The sequence below is a fragment of the Anabrus simplex genome, chromosome 4 (genome assembly GCF_040414725.1).
Source record: "Anabrus simplex isolate iqAnaSimp1 chromosome 4, ASM4041472v1, whole genome shotgun sequence".
Classification (NCBI taxonomy): Eukaryota; Metazoa; Arthropoda; class Insecta; order Orthoptera; family Tettigoniidae; genus Anabrus; species Anabrus simplex.
This window is the reverse complement of record NC_090268.1, coordinates 432,260,701-432,281,704: the sequence shown is the minus strand read 5'-3', so window position 1 is coordinate 432,281,704 and position 21,004 is coordinate 432,260,701.

The following is a 21,004-nucleotide window of genomic DNA, read 5'->3' as shown; positions in this document are numbered from 1 at the left end:
TCGAGTACTTCATTTTTCCGAAATCTTCTATTTGTCGTAAGAGGCAATACTCTGTTTTAATGGGAGGGAAAATGGAAGGGGTGGGACGCTTCGAAAAATGAGGGTGTCGGCAAACGAAATGGAACGGCCACGAAGAGTGTAAAAATGTAAGGCTCTTATAAAATAATTTACGTAATCATATTTCTTGTAATTGAACTGCCATACAACTTACAAATCTAATTTTTTGTCCCGAATTGGCATCAATTCAACTAATTTAGGTTGAATGGAGAATCCCACCTACGAATACTTGTTTGTTTTTTACTGCAAGTCAATGTAATTCTGTAACATAATCAAGCTTAAAAACACTGAGTAAGGTATCTTATTTCTTCAAAAGTTGGAGAAATATGCGCTGTTAATATCTTGAGGATAGACATAAAATGTAAAATTATAAAATACGATGATCGGGGGAAACTTCTAAAGAATAACCGAAGTTGAGATTGAGCTTTTGTTACAAAGTTTTAATATGTTGAAGGGAGTCTGTAAGGAAAGAAATGAAAATTTGTTATAAAAAAGGAATTAAACTTGAACATTGACTTGTTGCGGTTTTAACCCAACACGAAGGGTCATTTTATTTTATTATTATCATCATAATTGTTGTTTATTTAGTTTTTCCTTCTTTACCTTAAGATGTTTCACATTGAGAACTAAACATGTACTTTTCGTAATTAGACTTTAAGCTCGATTATGTTAGTTAATTACATAGACTAGCAGCAAAAACCAAACGCGTATTGGAAGGTGGGATTCTCCATTCAACCTAACCTTACTTGAACTGCGATGTGATACTGCCAGAATATTAAGAAGAGATTTTCAGTCTGTTTAACAATATCCCTTGTTCACATAAGTGTGTACTGCATGTATGCTTCTCTTAAAAACAATATCACGTGTTTTCCAGACCAACATGGTACAAACTATAAAGTACGTTTTCGATATGTGGAGTATTTTTTAACTTCCCTTTTGGTCAATACTGGAATGTTCCCACTGGAGTTGGAGACGCACATTTGCGCCGCCACTGTATGTCTCTACGCAATACACTCTCCTACCCGTTGTCACGCGCGCGGGCAGTCTAGCTCTCTCATTGGGTATTTCGCTGGTGATGAGTGGTCTAACTGAATCCTACTTTGCAGTATGTGTATGGCCGCATTACCGCAGTTATCCTACCATAAAAGAGAATCGTGCGATTTTTAGCTTCCTTTCTCTGAAGACTGAGAAAGTTTTGGCGAAGGTCATGAATAGGAAGAAGTCCCATTTGTGTCTCGAGGCTGCGTCTCGTAAAGAGCGCGACGTGGGCGGAAACAAAAGAGCAACCAGCCCACTTGTGTTGAGTTCCTCTTTTATTGTCCGCCACGGCTCATTGTTATGCCAGGGGGCCGATTGGCATCGTAAACGCCATCTTAAACACGCGCGCACTCGATAAGCCGATCGCCGGATTTAAATACCTCTAGCTCTCGACATGCCCCCACGTACGTGATCACCCACCGCATCCCCTAATAACCCTGTCATACGCCCGCACCTCCAAGGTCGCCGCCAGACAATCAACGTCACTTAGCGCAAGAACAAGCCTCATTCCGGAACACCATTATACAGTCAGTGAGACTGAATTATTTCTACCTTCTTCAATGAATTCCTTCACGATATCTACATGATATTACGCTGAATGTGTTCATTAGATGAATCAGAATAATTATTATTTTACTTACTTCCTCTTCATGGATTAGGTAGGCGAGCACAGGAATGAGTGAAGGAATGAGTGATTATAATTATTTTATGTCTGAGTTAATGATAACAATAATAAATTAAAAATGATTTTAATAGTACAATATGCAACTCGCTTCGCTCGTTTTATAAACATACTCGTGTCTTAAATATTGCCATTATAGGCGAGTTGTATATTCTTGACGATAATTATAACTCTACTTTATAAATATTCATAAATTTCTGTCGAGTTGTCGCTTGATAGTTGAGTTTACTGAACAGAGCGCAGAGCGCATGCGCTGGGTTATTGATTTTCCGTGAGTGGATCAGAGACCTTGACAATGTCATATGCTTTCAATTCTTTGATAGAAGTTTATCATAACGTAGCTTTATTTCAAATACGAATTGTTTACTGTACAGCTGGTGAAGTGAATTTGCGGGAATGTGCCGTGTGGTTGTGGAATATTGGAAGTAGAACGTACATTGATGTTATTATGTGTGTCCGACATGTCTGATTTTGGAACAAGTGCGAAGCTGGTGCGTTGAGCGCAGGTACTATGCTATCCTTACCTAATTGGTCAAACAGTTGTATCATAATGAAACTTGAACTATGAGCCTCATTAAGATTCACTTTTCTTGTATATAATATTTATATTTCGACATCGTCGAGCATAAAATAATTTTCTGTCGCAGTCGCGGATGACCAGTTATTGAGGAGAGAGAATCAATTTACTACGATTACAAGTAATACGCCTACAGTTAATTATTATTGAATATTTCAGGTGTTATCAGTTTCGGGTACAATAATGACCATGTACAGATGTTTTAGCTTTGTAACCCGTCTCAGTTCTTATAACTGAAAAACTACTGGACATATTTCAACCAATCTACTTATCCAAACGTACGTTTTTACTTCCATATCATTTCAAAATCCCTCAAGGTACTGAGGGTTTATAGAAAGACCGAAACAGTGATTTTATTGATCCACAAATTATCCATGACGAAACTTAATGAAAATTTACCAACCTTTATGGAAATCTCTCTCTTAAACATTTCCTTATGTTCACTTTTTTCGATAGGAGGTTTAATAACGGAGATATTATTAACGGTATGATTTACAGTGTAAGCCCTAACGAACATAGCCCAAAAGCTGGTGCACGTAGAACTGACGTTGTACGTCTGAAAAGCTACTGGAAATATTTTAATCAAACTCGATAATTAGAATCCAAGTGTTCATAGGTACGTTTTAGGGGTCCATACCATTTCAAAATACCTGAATGAACGTGGGGGGGGGGGGTGTTTACAGGAAGACCGAAGCCGTGATTTTACTTTCCTAGAAAATATCCCTGATCAATAGGGCCCGGATGTTTTTGCAGTAATAGGTTAGAATGCAAACTTACTGAAACGAGTAATAAGTAGAGTCTATCCCCACGACGTGGAAGTAACATAAATTCTAGGCGTTCTAATGGCCGAACCCCTAATGTTTATGCAAACCACATAGCAATACCGTCGTGCGGGTAGACTCTACTTGGTACTTGCATTCTAACCTATTACTGCATAAACATCAGGGCCCTATATGATCAAACTTAATGGACACTACCGGACTTAATGGGACGACTATTAAGGGAAATAAAATTAACGGAATGACTTCGTTTGGCCTATATCAAAAACAAGTTTCTTAGAAAGAAATCTTAATTTAATTTCATCGATTGCAACTGTTAAAAACATTAAAAAGGCATTCATACAGTTGGAGGCATATGCTTCCCCTAGTGCACTGTCACTGCATTGTTCTACATAGGAGGCACACAGTGGTGTCTCAACGGCACACTAGCACCAGCGTCTTGGAAAGGTGTAGGATTCCAACTGATGAGCCCACTGCTACAGTGCGGTGAAACGCTGGTAATGTCAAGATTGGAAAAGCATAAAGATGCAATGAGCTTAAATGTTTTAAGGTGTTTCTTGTTACATTGGTATCAGAGTTATGAAGTAACAGCAAGGTTATCAGACGAATCAGGGAGCGTTCTCTGCGAAACGTACAGAATTTCACCTTGCCTACTTGACACGGCAAAAGCCCAAAAGCTAATTATAATAATTATGTTCCATTGTTTCGGGCGGTGAAATGCAAAGAATGATAGGTGCACACCATGTTGCCTTTAGTGTCTGCAGTACGCAACGCAAAACTAACAATCTTTTCTTCTCCTGATTAGCCCGTCAATATGATGGTTACGGCTGCAAGTAGTAACTTAATACATATATTCCAAGAAATGTTTTGTATATATATTGGTATACAAGATTTTTTTTTTTTTTTTTGCTACTTGCTTTACGTCGCACCAACACAGATAGGTCTTATGGCGACGATGGGATGGAAAAGGCCTAGGAGTTGGAAGGAAGCGGCCGTGGTCTTAATTAAGGTACAGCCCCAGCATTTGCCTGGTGTGAAAATGGGAAACCACGGAAAACCATTTTCAGGGCTACCCACAGTGGGACTCGAGCCCACGATCTCCCGGATGCAAGCTCACAGCCGCGCGCCTCTACGCGCACGGCCAACTCGCCCGGTATATACAAAATTTAAGGAGGAAACTGTTTCCTCCTGGAGTTCATCAGAGGAAGCGTGTATCAGTGGCAAAATAGTACCAGATGTTTCATAAAATAAACATGTGATACACAACAATTAATTAAGCCCGAATTTGGTCAACTGTGGAAAGCACAGAACTTTAGATTTCTTGGACTTTCTTCCCTTCTCTTTCCAAAACCTATTCATTCTTTCGCTCTTCCTCATTCTCTTCTCTTCGGAAATGATCCTTTTTAGCCTCCGTTTTAGAGGTTTCTCTTCAAATTATTTTAGACTGTCGACTCTACTTCTGCTAACCTTCGTCTCGACAGCTTTTAGGTACAGATACTACACTCTTAGCTACAAAAATTAGTCGTGACGGACAGTGCGAACTCTCTGAAACAGATGCATATTATCAAACTATTCATTAACCAGCACTTACAGTACATGTGTAACTAAAGCACAATTGTACCACAACTTTGAAATTTCAAACAGCGCCTCTGTTCGCAAGAGTCACCGCGGACGGAACAGATTTTATTGTCAGGCCTTGAGACTTGAGATTGACGCATGCGCACCAGCCATTCTTACCTCGTATCAACGCGACTTTTCGCCAGACGACAGTAGTGTCGTGAATCATCTGTAGTGTGATACCAACTCCTTCTGCATCCTTCTTCACCTCTTCTACCCACTTAGTGGTGGCCTTTAACCACTTGATGTATCTGTAGAAAATTTTGGTCAGTTAAGGGAATAAAATATATAGAATAATATTAAATACAGGGTCTTTCATCAAAGTGAGACGGGCCAGCTCAGCGCAGCGGGTAGATGGGCGAGCTGAAGTTAGACGAGCACATGGCAACTCGCTGAGCTTGGGGCCGGGATAGCGCCCGTATGAATCACGTGTAAATAACAAGCACATAAAATAACGCATAATAATCTCTCACCTTGTCACAGAAGATGTTGAAAATGTCCTCCACCTGCATCTACACATTTCTGGCCTCATCTAAGGGAATTTTCATTCATATGCATTAGTTCACCTACGGAGATAGCCTCAATTTCTCTCGCCATATTTTGTTTGAGTTCATGAATGTGAGAGTTTGTTGCATAAACCTTATTTTTCAATTTTCACCATAAATAAAAGTCGCAAACCGTGAGGTCCGTAATTTCCTCAGTGAAACTAATGACTCGTTACCCGTATGCGCGGTTGCCGAATCTTGCTGGAGATATCCAGATCGGCATTCACTGTCCGCCAATTGTTAAAAATGGTACAAGAATATAATTCATGTATCTCTGGCCAGTGATCGTGGTTTCAAACACTATAGGCCGTATTATGCTGTCTGCAATTACTGCCCCCAACACCCCCATAAAAATGATGTTCCCCTCAGATCTATTGTTAGTGCGATAGGTTCTCCTATATGCTCTGACTAAATACCAAGGCAAATTGCTTCAGCCACACATAGGACGTACTGAATCATACGTCAGGGAATCTCGGTATTTCGTCAACAAGCTGTCAACCATAACGTTTCAAACTAATGCACTTTTGGTGAGTTTCGATGTGGAGTCCTTGCTCATTCAAGTGATGATTGACTCGGTCATATCTCTCATTGAGCATCTGTTCCCTCAGGACATTACTGAGATATTTTACCACTGCATGACTTCCAGCTATTTCTTGTGAGGTGGGAATTTTTACGAACAGACGTACGGAGTGGCTATCGGAAGTCCACTTTCACCCGTAGTGGCTAACTTATTTATCGAGCATTTTGAGGGGGAGGCTATTGCTCGACACCCGTCAGACCTATGATATGGTGGAGGTATGTTGATGATATATTTGTTGTCTGGACAGAAGGTTCTGAGAAACTTCATCTATTTCTAAACCACCTAAATAAGCAACATCCTTCAATTAAATTCACTATTGAGGTGGAGTCCGACGGATGCCTTCTTTTCTAGGATGTTCTAGTAAGAAAGAAACCGGACGGCTCCTTGAGACATGCCGTCTATCGTAGGCCTACCCACACAAATCGCTATCTTCATGCAGATTCTCACCACCAGCCAGCACAAAAAAAAAGGGTTCTAACGATACTCACTAAGAAGGCACGACGAATTTGTGAGCCATCAAATATCCAGGTGGAGATGGACACGCTCAAAGTCACGTTCAAGGGTAATGGTTACAGCGATTTGCAGATTCGTAGAGCCCTGCATCCCAAAGACACGATCAAGTAGACCTCACAGAAAGAAGGAGTGACGTGAATTGCCTACTTGCCTTACATTCACAACACCACAGATCGAATTGCCAAGGTCCTCCGCAAACAAAATATAAAAACCGTGTTTGGCACCGCCAGTAAAACTGCTCACAGTCTGAGTAAAACCAAGGACAAATTGTCCCCACTTTTACATCCTGGGATATACGAAATTCCCTGTATTTGCGGTAAGGTATACATTGGCCAAACATGCCGGTCCATTAGTACCCGTATCAAGGAACATGAACGTAATCTTCGTCTTAACTAGACAGACAAATCAGCAATAGCTGGGCACGCTCTATCCTCGGGTCATGATGTCATGTTCCAAGATGCTCGAGCTCTTACCCACACTAGACACTACAGATCCAGGATTATATAGGAAGCTGCGGAAATACCTAGATATCCTAACGATTTCAACAGGGACACTGGCTATCAATTAAGCAATACCTGGTTGCCAGCTATTAAGGATTTACGCAGGTAGTTCCCTTCCCTGTCCCTTCACTATTGTTGTTACGTCTCGGCGTTTTCCAAATTCGTACGTTCCTCATCGCCAGATGTTTCATTCCAGGCTTGTGTCAATGTCATACACCTCTCGAAGTCATATGTTACGTACAGATGTGACGCTCTTAGACTGATTCTGATGGTTGCGTCAGCTTTCGCTTCGAACACTAGCGCCGTACCGCGTCCGAGGAGCCATCTGGTGACGAATGAATGTACCATTTCCACTTCTATTATAACGTCTAAATTCAAAGCTCATTGTTTAAGAATCCTTTCTCGTGGAGAGTCGAGATTTCTTCTGATGACGCAGAGCAAAGTTCTCTGAGAAGCGTAAAGAATTTCAACTTATTTTCTTGACACGGGGTGGGGCCAAAAGCCCATATCATGTCCATAAGTTTCATTTAAGTTCAAGTTTTTGCAGATGTTTAAATTATTTATTAGGTTTTTTTATTCGCTCTGCCCAACTAAGGAGCGCGTTTGAATTTATTAGCACTTTTTTTAATTCTTCTTTTCTCAATACCTCTCACTGTGTTCCTTTTAACGGTGTTCAGTCCATCCTGAGTGAGTCGGGTGGGCTTTTCAGAAAATTTGTGTTTGTGAATTAAGGCTCTGAATTTTATTCTTAAATAGTTTCTTCATTAATCCCAATTTCATTTAGGTCTTCACTGGTTTCTCTTAGCCAGTTACTATCATTTTTCATTGATAAAGCTAAGTTTGAAATTTACTTTGTTAGTCTGTTATTATCCATTATATGTAAGGGACCATAAAATTGTAATGGCCGTTTCTTGATGGCTTCTGTGATCTTCCTCGTAACTTGATAGATTTCATACGATTTCTCTTCCATCCAAATTCCTTTTTCGCAATTTGGTCCTACGATATTTCTGAGGATTTTCATTTCTTGTTTTTCGATCATCTTTAATAGAGATTTACGACCACTTTCAAATGCATAAAGTGCTTCTGTTTTAACTGCTAGAAACAGTGATTAGAATATGGCAAAATGAAACTAAATATAAATTATTAATTAGATTAGATTAGTATTCTGGCAAGATTGGTGTCATTTGACCCTCTCTTCCATTCAATCAGATAAATTTATATTTAAACCACCGTGACTCAGGTGGAAGCACGTCGGCCTCTCACCACTGGGTTCCGTGGGTCAAATCCCGGTCACTCCATGTGAGATATGTGCTGGACAAAGCGGAGGCGGGACAAGTTTTTCTCCGGGTACTCCGGTTTTTCCCTGCCATCTTTCATTCCAGCAACACTCTCAAACAGCATTTCATTCCATCCGTCATTCATTAATCATTGCTCCAGAGGAGTGCGACAGGCTTCGGCAGTCGGCACAGTTCCTATCCTCGCCGCTAGATGGGGATTCATTCATTCCATTCCTGACCCGGTTCAATGACTGGAAACAGGCTGTGACTTTTCACTTTAAATTATATTGGAGAATGTCACTGGAATGAAAGATGACAGAGAAACCCGGAGTTGGAGAAAAACCTGCATATACAATTAAAAAAAGAAATTACTTACAACTATTGACTTAATGAGTAGTATAATACAGATAATGATAGTAATGAAGTGTTGGACGATGATGCTAAATAAGATAATCACACCATGGCCCAACGGCCCCGAAAGGCCTTGGCTTACCAAGCGACCGCTGCTCAGCTCGGAGGTCTGCAGATTATGAGGTTTCGTGTGGTCACCATGACGAACCCCCTCGCTCGTTATTCTTGGTTCTATAGACCGTCACTGTCAGATAGCTCCTCAATTGTAATCACGTAGGCTGAGTGAACCGCGAACCAGCCCTCAGATCCAGGTAAAAATCCCTGACCTGGCCGGGAAACAAACTCGGGGTGCCTGGGTAAGAGACAGGCACTCTAGCGCTATACCACGGGGCCGGCAAGATAATCACAAGAGAGTAAAAAATCTACAAGTGTTAATGTATGCAACTGAATTCTTACTACATAGTAAAGGATAGCAAAGCGAAGTCATCTCCGTACAGGCCATGAAGGCCCTTGGATGGGTTGAAGGTAAAGGCTTCCTCTATCCGTAACCTCGGCACTTGATGGAGTACAGTTGTTAGCTCTACGCCCGGCCGGCTTTGACCCCAGGAATTAACCTGGTACTCATTTTTGTAGGGTGAGTGAACCTCAGGACCATATGCACTTCCTGGCCTTACTACATAGTATCTACAAATAATCATATAATTATTTAGATTGGCTACTGCTGACAATGTACAATGTAGGTAATTCAGTTGTTTTTGAGGGAATGTTGCTGGCATTGTTTCCTAAAATTATCGGGGGTGGCTTCTCTGATAGACGTAGGTAGATTACTCCACAGTCATGCTGTAAAAATAACATAAGATTTTATGTTTCGGCTCGTACGATCGGATGGCACAGATAATAGTATGTCTGTTTTTGAGCGTGTTCGATACTATGGTCAGATGCCAACCATTTAAACTGAGAATGAATGTGAAGGTGGAGAGGATGTCGAGAGAAGTCGGTGAACAAGGAAAATACAAACAGGAAGGTTACAAATGACGACCACCGTGGTCGCAGTAATATTGCATATGTTGTGTGTAAGAGAAAGCGACGAACCGTCATTTTGCCGCTGAAAAAATCCACAGCTTCTTTCGAGTCATTCGACCGGATCAGGAATGGAATGAACCAATCCCGCATCTAACGGCGAGGATAGGAATTTTTCCGGCTGCCGAAGCTCGACGAACTCCTCTGGGACAATGATTAATGACTGAAGGATGGAATGAAATGACATTGCTTAGCTGAGTTGCTCAGACGGTAGGGGCAGGTTCGATTGCGGCTCAGTCCGGGGGCATTTGAAGGTGCTCAAATATGTCAGCGTCGTGTCAGTAGATTTACTGGCACGTAAAAGAATCCTGCGGGACAATATTCCGGTAACTCGGCGTCTCCAAAAACCATCAGCAAATAGTGGGACGTAAAAAGCAATTAAATTATTACTTTAAATTCTATTGTAGAGTGTCGCTGGAATGAAATGTGACAGAAAATCCGGAGTTGTCGGATAAAAACCTGCCCCTCCTCCGCTTTGTGCAGCACATATCTCACATGGAGTGACCGAGATTTGAACCATAGCAACCAGCGGTGAGAGGCCGGTGTACTGCCACCTGAACCACGGAGGCTCTTTTGCCACTGCAAAAGCTAAAAATAAATAAATGATAAGGACATTAATAGACCACAAAAAATTTCCAGTATATTGTATCTTCTTTCGAAACTTATTACAATTTTGGGAAATTATTTCTTGGCTTAACTGTTATATGCTTGTTATGAGTTTGAGGCAGCAGCATCGAACACATTACAGAGAGGGAGTGCCCATGTTGTCTCAGGGCACGCGAGGTTTGCAGACGACGCGCCGGCTCATTATACCACGGCTGACCGTTAAGACGTCTTTGTTGGTCGGACTGTGTCGTCTTAGCGGTAGATAGATGACACGAGCTGATTTACTAACTAAACAAGAGGGGAGGGAGACAATGTGAGAAATGGAGAAACGGTGGTAAAAAACGAGCAGAAGTGGAACTGGGAAATAAGACGGAGTGCTGGTCGTAGGGAGCGTGCTTAATGAAGTGTGATCACGGGAAGACGCAGCATCACCTTCGGAGAACGTGGCTCGGCATATGTGGGTCCTGGAACTCCACTGGAATAATAATAATAATAATAATAATAATAATAATAATAATAATAATAATAATAATAATAATAATAATAATAATAATAATAAGCTTGATACGCCTCAGAAACTATATCCCTTGGAAGTCACTCTCAAATTATAGAAACTAAAAAGTAAGAAAGGAAATTATCTGGAAAATGTATGGCCCCACGAGAGAAAATCAAATGAGGATTAAGACGAGATCAGCGGACTTCTACTCATTAACTGAAAGGTTCACTGATGCTGTACTCAAGAGACGCCTGAAATTCTACGGCGATATCTCTAGAATGGACCGCGACAGGCTCACCAGAAGAGTATATAAAGTAATCAACTCAAAGAAGGTCAAAATAAAATTGCTGGAAGAAACTAAGGCGAAACGAATATCAAGGACGACATAACAGAAGATGGAGGAGCCTTTAGTACTGTAGCCAAGCAGAAATTCGTGGAGAAACCTAAAGAGAAAGTTGGTAGGAAGCATCCCACAGAACGCAAGGTGCAACACAGTGCATTCACAAAGAGATATTGGGAGGAGAAGAAGGCGAAAACAATGAAGCCAGCGAACAAGTTGAAACGCGCTATTTGAATGGCCATAATAATGGAAGAATAATAAGAAATACCAGTTTTAACTTTATTTTTTCCACTTATTTACAGTACATTTGCAAACTTTTAAACGATACTATACAATTATTTTCACCTGCGTGCTTATCTCCCGATAAAGTTGTTACATATTTTTATGCACTGTTGCAATCCTTCCTATTTTCAACATTATTAACATTTCTGCGCTTGCATTGGCATAATATTATTTTACATATCGCCATTTCGTCCTGTGTTGTAGAGTTTAATCACTTTGTCCTAAATGTGTTCCTGAAATGTACAATTCAATATCCAAGTAGATAAAGTTATTTACGATAGATATATGGGCAAATATTTAAATTGTAATTTTATTTTCTATGATCATTAGTTACACATGCCTTTTCGTACTGGGTATTTTTATTTAAGGTATCATTCCTGAGGGCAATTTGTTCGAGCATTTAGGAGCTACAACCTGCAGTGTTCTAGAGACATACTTTCTGTGGTACCTGCTGATCTGAAAATAGCATCTATACCTTAGCCTTATTAATCCTTATTAATTCAATGTTCCAAGACACGTAGTCTCAAATTATTATTTTGTTCTGAAGCTGTTCGTGAGGCTATGGCTACAATTAGTATATAAAAATGACTAATTAAACCTTATCACTTATTCCTTGGCCCCAGCCAATTATGAATTCATAAAATTACATGGGTATATCTTAGAATTGACGTTAAATAATGTTTTTTGGAATTAGTTTCACATTATACAATAAAATGATAGGACTAGAGATTCTTGTTAAACTTCCTTAAATGAAATTAATTATACTTCCATCCCAAAATATATCACCCAAGTCTGTGATAGCTGCCCCTGATCAGCTTTGGCAGCGGCAAGCATAGCGCAATCGCTGTGGAGGTTGCTGGCCCCCGGGAAGCAAGTCCACTTTCGTTAGAGTGCGTTTTCCCTTTATTTCACGGAAGATTTGTGTCACCTCGTCGATTTATATAAAAGTAGGAAAGATCACGATATGGAGATAAAGTTGGAATTCAAGAGGACAAACTGGGGCAAATATTCATTTATAGGAAGGGGAGTTAGGGATTGGAATAACTTACCAAGGGAGATGTTCAATAAATTTCCAATTTCTTAGAAATCATTTCGGAAAAGGCTAGGAAAGCAACAGATAGGGAATCTGCCACCTGGGCGACTGCCCTAAATGCAGATCAGTATTGATTGATTGATTGATTGATTTATTCTACATGTACGTGCACACCTCAACTCTCGCTTAAACATGCTAAAGTGAATACTTAATGTAATGAAGTTTAGAAAACTATCACCATGTCGCGCACGTTCATTTATAAATCAATCAAGTTTATTTGGGTTGTACGTCACAAAGATGAGCAACTGCGACGAGTAATTTTGTTTGTTCTGTCATGTGACTGCTGGGAAGACTAGTTAAATGTTTGTCTGAGAGCACGAGTGTGACTTTCTACGTGGCTGGAATTTTTTTCTCGGGATTTCGTCTCTAGTTACAAGAGAGTAGAATGTTCTAAAATAGGTAGGCCTATGCAATTGGAAGAACGTGGTAGGTTTCACTGAGGACTGAATTGAAATTAGCCGAGGCTAAATGGATGCGAGGGTCTGGATCCAGACAATGAAGCCTCCGGAAGTAGCGGAGTAGCCATGGAAATGAAATGAACTGGCGTATGGCTTTTAGTGCCGGGAGTGTCCGAGGACATGTTCGGCTCGCCAGGTGCAGGTCTTTCGATTTGACTCCCTTAGGCGACCTGCGCGTCGTGATGAGAATGAAATGATGATGAAGACGACACATACACTCAGTCCCCGTGCCAGATAAATTAACCAATGATTATTAAAATTACCCCTGTGAGCAAAGGGCAGCACGCTAACCATTTAGCCATGGAACTGACCTTCTACACAATTTAGACAATTAATATTTTATTTGTTATTTTCTTATCAGGTGTGTGCATGTCCGTTCCGGTTTCACTAAGAGATGTCGCCAGCGAACAGTACGCAGCGTATGAATTTGACACATACGTCATTTGTTTGCCTGACATTGACCTACCAACTCACACAAGGTGAGCCCGCCAAACACTAGCGTCTGCGTTGTATCGCTCAGTGATGACGTCGGAAGATAACACTTGGGGCGCGTATTACTTAGGCTGTGGAAAGTCATCGTTAGCTGGTAGAAACACATGGTTAAGACGCTCCATGTATTAGAACATGTGAGACTTGGTTTCGACAATTTAGTCGAGGTGATTTCAATGTGAAAGGCAGTGCGTGCTCTGGTAGACCACAAAAGTGGAAAGAACTCTTGAAGCCTGGCGAAACTGTTAATGCACAACGCTGTCGCCAACAAATGATTAATTTAAATCACGCATTGGTCAAAACACGACCGGAATTAGCCAGAAGACATGCAAAAGTGATTTTGTTACACGACAATGCGCCGTCTCACACAGCAAAACGAGTGAAAGGCACCTTGAAATCGCTTGGATGTGACATCCTTCCGCACCCGCCGTACTCTCCCGACCTGGCGCTATCTTCGCATCAATGGGGCACGCGCCAGGAGAGCAGCACTTCAGCAATTTCTAGAAAGTTGCAAAATGGCTCGACGAATGGCTTGCCGCAAAAGGTAAGCAGTTTTTCTGGCATGGTGTTCATAACTTACCTGAAAGATGGGCGACGTGTGTAGAAGCCGATGGCTAATATTTTGAATAAATAAAAAATGAATATTCCTTGCAAATTACATGTTTACTTTACCACAAAAACCTGCAAAAAACTTATGCATACACCGGGTACAGACAACATACTACACTACCAACCACCACGGAAACACGGTGAGGGTGATGGTACTTCAGATATGGTACTATATTCCATCACATTGTCTTTAGTATATCCCCCGAAACCTTATCAATTCCAGCTGCTTTCCTAGTTTTCAACTTTTGTATCTTACTGTAAATGTCATTGTTGTCATAGGTATATTTTAATACTTCTGGACATTATCCTTGTAACCAACATTCTTTACATACTGCTGACTGAATACTTCTGCCTTTTGAAGATCCTCGCATACACACTCCCCTTGTACATTAATGATTCCTGGAATATCCTTCTTGGAACCTGTTTCTGCCTTAAAGTACCTAAACATACTCTTCCATTTTTCACTAAAATTTGTATGGCCGCCAATTATGCTTGCCATTAAGTTATCCTTAGCTGACTTCTTTGATAGATTCAATTTTCTGGTAAGTTCCTTAAATTTCTCCTTACTTCAACAGCCATTTCTAACTCTATTTCTTCCCGACCTGCACCCCCTCCTTAGTCTCTGCATTTCTCTGTTATAATATATTGGATCTTTACCATTCCTTACTACCTTTCAAGATACAAACGTATTTTTAAATTCCTCAACAATTTCTTTAAACTCATCCCAGTGTCTGTTTACATTTTTATTTGCTGTTTTTCACTGGTGATCTCATCTGGTGAGCTCTCCGTACTTATGAAGTCCCGGAAGCCCATGTAAGCTGGGTACAACTTTTATATCACAATACAACTAGTGTGGTCCGCATTCCAAATGGAGTCTCCCCGCCTTTTGATATCACAGTGGGTGTACATCAGGGCTCAGCTCTATCACCATTATTATTTATCCTATGCTTAGATACAGCAACGGCTGACATACAGGCATCGCATCCCTGGACCCTTCCTTATAGGGATGATGTGGTACTTGCCCAACAAATACGCCTTGGACTCCAACGCCAGATACAAATTTGGAGCAACAAATTAGCTGAAAATGGTCTGCGCCTCAAAACCCAGAAAAGCGAATACCTAGAATGTAGCCCCCAAACTAGCGGGACCATAAGGATCAATAATCAAGACTTGCAGACAACCATACATTCTATGGTCAGTTGTCACTTCGAACTGTGATGTCACTTTTGATACCCGAGCGCGGATAAATGCAGCTTGGCTTAAGTGGAGACAAGTCACTGGAGTTCTGTGCGATAAAAAGGAGCCTCACCATCTAAAGGAAACAATTTACAAGACCGTGGAACGCCCAGCAGCTAATTAGGGGAAGAATGTCGTCCAATGACAAGAAAGCACGAGCAGACTCTTCATACAATGGAAATGAAGATGCTTCGATAGACTCTTGGACTGACTCGATGTGACCACATAAAAAATTAAGATTTTCGACAAAGGCTTGGCGTCGCCCCAATTGTGGAGAAAGTGAGGGAAGAGCGTCCCCGCTGGTACGGTCGCGTCATGAGAAGGGAGGACGGCTCGGTTGCAAAAACAGCTCTCCAAGTTGATCCGCGAGGAATACGACCACGTGGAAGGCCTTTAAAGTGGTGGATTGACAATATCAAGGCCGACATGCACGACGTTGGTTTAAAACCTGAAGATGTCAGCAATAGGACGAAATGGAGGGGTTGTAGAAAAACAGAGGACCCCACACTCTCGGATAAACGCTAGGAAGGAGAGAGGTTCTGTCGATAAATAGTACATAACTAAAGTTATACAGTTTTACATTTCCAATCATTTTTGTCTTATACATTTTCACCGTACCGGCTATGATAACAGGGATATTCGTAAATTTGAATTTTTGTTCTTAAGTCCACATCAACGCCGAGCCACGAGCAAATGGGTAAACAAAATTTAATGAAAATCGGTATGTAAGGTCGGGAAAGGTCTACGCTACAAGTAATTTATTCGCCTGGTTGGAATAGTAGTTTAGGGGAAGGCGAGTTACGTTTAATTTTTAATTACCTATATTATTGGTCCTATTCAAAATTACTACATAACAGAAATTATAGAGAATACAATTTCCGATCATTTATGTCTTATTCAGTTTTATCGTTAAAGTGGTGGTGGTGATGATTATTGTTTTAAGAGGAAGTAAAACTAGGCAAACATCCTCTATATAACACTAAACAGAAAAAGTGGAAGAGGTCAATGACTTCGGAGAATGAAGGTATCGGCCTAAGAAAGACAAGGGCTACGAAGGGCGTGGAAATGGAAGTTTCCCTATGCCACCATATGCAATACTTCCAGGGTCAGGAAAGGAAGAAAGTCGACCAAGGGAGGTCGGATGGGATAGATGAAAGTGAGGACCCTGGCACAAGTAAATGGAAGAAATGCCAGTACCCAGCTAAGTGCTCCGAATTTCAGAGCCTCTGGGACCACGTTTAGTCGCCTCGTACGACAGTCAGGGGATACATGGGTGTTATTCCACCACCTCACCCTCAGGGGGACGACTATGATAAGAAAATTTATGAATTCAGATGAATTTAGATTTGTATTGCTTAGTCCAAATCAACGCCGAACATTGCTGACATCGAAGTATTGTTCAATGGTTTTAGACTCGCGATGGATTTTGTCACGACTGTATTAAGGTGTAAAAACGCATGATCATCGGTCCATATCGTCAAGGATGATTGTAAAGATGATTACAAAAATAGAAGAACTCATAAAGGAACGATCACTTGAATAGTACGACACGAAAGAAAGGACTCACTTTACATTAGATGCCCTAATATCACAGAGTCAGAAGAAAACTGTAGAATTCGTAGCGAAGCGCTGGTACATCAGCTTCTTTTTGTATACAGAATGTAAATAAAATAAGGCACACCCATCTAACAGTTGACAGAAAAGGCAATTCTTGCCAACCTATGTGAAGAAATTGGCAGGTATATTCAAGTTTAAAAGTAATTATTAAGAAGTCAACATTTTTAGGTTTTCAGTAACTCTTCAGGCAGCAGTGGTTAAACTAAGTCTGCTGTAGCTAGAGGGGGTTGAGGCGTGGCAAGATCGGTGAGGGGAAGTTGTTGGGTGATAGAACCTCGAGACACACTGACATAGCCTTGCAGGGCTGGCAGACCTGGGGAAATCACAGCTGTGTTGAGGTTCTGTTTACCTGAGGGGAGTATCCAGTGTCTATTCTCTTCTCAAAACTACTGATCGAAGTTTTGTGATTATTTTTTCCTCCACTAGTTAAGAGAAGAAAAACGTTTTTGAAGGTATTTGCTTAGAATGCCATTTTTCACCAGCAGTTTAAATGACGTACCTTTTTTTAAATTATACTCTGTGTATCTCAAACATTATCCGTCATACTATACATATGCATATCGCCATTGCCGGGACAAAACCTCCTATGTGATAATATTTTTGGAGATATACTGACCCGCAGCACACACATTATGAAGAGCGAGAATGCCTTGACAACATTCACACAATATTACACCTTAGATGACAGAACCTTACCGGTCAAAGTTCTAAGCTAAAATATTTCACATAGGAGGTTTTGTCCCGGCAGTGACAATATGGCTTAAACAATCGAATATAGGTACATGTTCTACAACATGCATTATATGACATTTTTCGATGGACCTGATATTAACGATGATATTTCAGAACAATGTCAGGTTCGGAATACAAAACAGGAACAGGTAGATCGTTTCAATTATTCAGGATGTATTCTCCTATGATGGTGGTGTAGTAAGAGAGATAGAATGACGGTGCAATAAAGCTAATGCATTGAACTCGCTGTTGTGATCGACAGTATTATGCAAGAAGGAAGTCAGATCCCGGGCGAAATTATATTTACACCGGTCTGTTTCCAGATCAACTTCGTTGTACGATAATGTAATATGGGTGGACTCAAGATATTTTATTCATAACTTAGAAGTAACTGACATGAAAGTGACGAGAAAGATCGCTGATTCGAACAGATTAGAACAATGGCAGGAGGGCACTCCGAATGTGGAAATGTGATGAATCTGTACGTATAAACGCGTTTTGATGGTGGAGACGTGTGAGGCGAATGGAGGAGGATAAGTTACCTAGGAGAATAATGGACTCGATCATGGAGGGTAACATAGGTACGGGGAGAAAAATATGACGATGGATTGGCTCAGTTTTTAATCATTTAAAGATGATGTGTGGCCTTCGAAGAGGTTTAGTGCAGGTCTTTTGATTTGACCCCCGTAGGTGACTTTCGCGTCGTGATGAGGGTGGAATGATGATGTTGATGGCAACCCAGGCCCCGTTCCAGGTGAATTAACCAAATACGGTTAAAATTCCCGACCCTGCCGAAATCGAACCTCTGACTCCTGTGACCAAAGGCCAGCATGCTAACCATTTAGTCTTGGAGCCGGACATGATTTAAAGATAAGAGATATAGAACTGAACGGAGCTACAGAGCTAGTTACAAATAGAGATTTGTAGCGGCGTTTAGTAAATTCACAAAGGCTTGCAGACTGAACGCTGAAGGACAAAGAGTGTATAATGAAGATGTACCTATTTTTAACCTTCATATAAACGTGAAGATCGTGAAATTTAATGCACCACATAACACAATACTAGATGGGTATTTTTCCAGTTTAAAGAACAAAATGAGACAGACTGACAGACAACAAGGGTAAAACCTTCGGGTGGTCAGTATTACGCTTTAAAGGAATTTTTCTTTTACAATTTGTTTTATGTCGCACTGACACAGAGAGGTCTTATGGCGACGATGGGATAGGGAAGGCCTAGGAGTAGTAAGGAAGCGGCCGTGGACTTAATTATTGTACAGCCCCAGTATTTGCTTGGTGTGAAAATGGGGAACCACGGAAAACCATCTTCAGGGCTGCCGACAGTGGGTGTCGAACCCACTATCTCCCGTATGCATGCTTACAGCTTTGAGGCCCTAACCACACGGCCAACTCGCCCGGTAAATGAATCGTTATCATGAAACCTTGCTGAAATACTTAATGTACCGATACGCAATCCGTGGAGTCTTTCTTTCCACGTGTATTATACTGTATGACACGGTTCATTCCAAAGGTAACAGGCATTTCTTTTTGGACTTTCTTAAAACTCTATTAGTGTTGCACGTGTAGTGGAGCTCATAGATGCACTCTACTACTTAGAACATACAACGAATGCCAAGAGTTACTTGCAGGGAAATAAAGCCGAGTTCCCACAAGCGATAGGTGAATTTAGGTTTGGGGAGAGGAGTTCTTTCACTCACGGCGAAGCCCCTCGACTGTAGCCAATAAAACAATGAAACGTGCCTATGTTGCCCGTGTCCAAGCCTCCCCCCTGCATAGAACTCCCCCTGTATATAAATCAGATCGCATCGCCCTTCTGAGCTCACACACCCATCATATCTCCCAAATATGTCTGACAACAAAGTGAATTTTCGACACGGAATATTGAAAAGGAAGGAAAGGAAGACGGTAGTAGTTGCCTTTGATGGAATCACATGTCACATTAGTTCACATCCGGCCATGTATCTCCGTGTAACGGCGTGCTCCTAGAAACAAAGAACCTCGGCTCACAAGTGGCGATCATGGGGCTACACTAACTTACTTTCACCATTCCCATCAGACCTCCTTGGGTCAGCTTCTACTCTTGTCTATACTCTGTTGTATTACGCTTCCCAGACACAGCTTTCCTTTTCTTCTTCTTCTTCTTCTTCTTCTTCTTCTTATTCAGCGAATTTGTCCTGACACAGGTATTAACTGGACATCCTCCATAATTTCCTGTTCTGAACATTTCACTTGTTTGTAGCTTCTACCTTTCGTGACATCTGTTAACATTCCAAACTCTCCTGTTCCTCTTCTTCTATCCATTTTCCCTCCATCACTCTCCTTTGAAGATAATTTCTACGTAGTATGAGACCCAACCAGAATATTTTCTTCTTCCTTATCGTTTTCATCAGGTGTCTGTTCTCTCCTACTCTTCTTAGTACTTCATCATTTCTCACTTTATCTCTCCACTTCACTTTTCCTATTCTTCTCCACAACAATATTTCATAACGTTCCAATTACTTTGTATCTTTCTTAATGTCCATGTTTCAGCTCCGTATGACACCACACTCTACATAAAACACTTTGGGAATCTTTTTCTTAAATCAATAGGGATTGCCTTAGATGCCAAAAGGCTTCTCATCTTTCGGAAATCTTCCTTTCCCATAGATATTCTGCTTCTTACTAATTCTGTACAGCTTCCATTCTATGTTAACACACTCCCCAAATATCTGAATGACTTTACGTGTTCCCTCTACTGTTATATTAAGGCGATACTCCGGAGATAAAAAGCTATTTGTACCTAACGCATGGATTTTCACGAAACTTTGTGGGAATATCACCTACATAAAAGTAGAGATATCACGAACATTTCTTTCATATACAATTAATTGTTTTTCCTGAATAATATTTTTCTTTTGACATTTTTAATTTCATTTTTTCATGAAAATTAATTATCATATTAATGTAAATTCGTAATTAGGTAGATAATACTTCTTTTAAAAGAACAACGTTTTGAATTTTCTGTACATAATGTATATAAGGAGATATATCGTACTAATGTGTGTGTAACTTTTACGCTCTAAAATGTTCGACTTAAAAATCCCTACTACTTGAAAAAATTTTGCAGTCAAAAATTACATATGCACGTTTCTTAATATACCTGTGATACGTATACATACACATTTTGTAACATTCGGCAGAATATTGTGGGAGAAAAATGGGATTTAAATGTAAGATAACAATTGGCAAACAAAGAATTATTAGTGATAAATTGTTTGAATTCAGCGGAATAACTTCGAGACAAGAAAAATAAACCCAATCCTTTCAATTTCAGTTATAAAAAGGTCAACAAATGACAAAAATATCGATTTTTATCGCCTTATCAGCAATCTCATCCTTTCCTGCTCTCATCACCTTAGTCTCGCCAATGTTGACCTTCATTCGCAACTCTTTG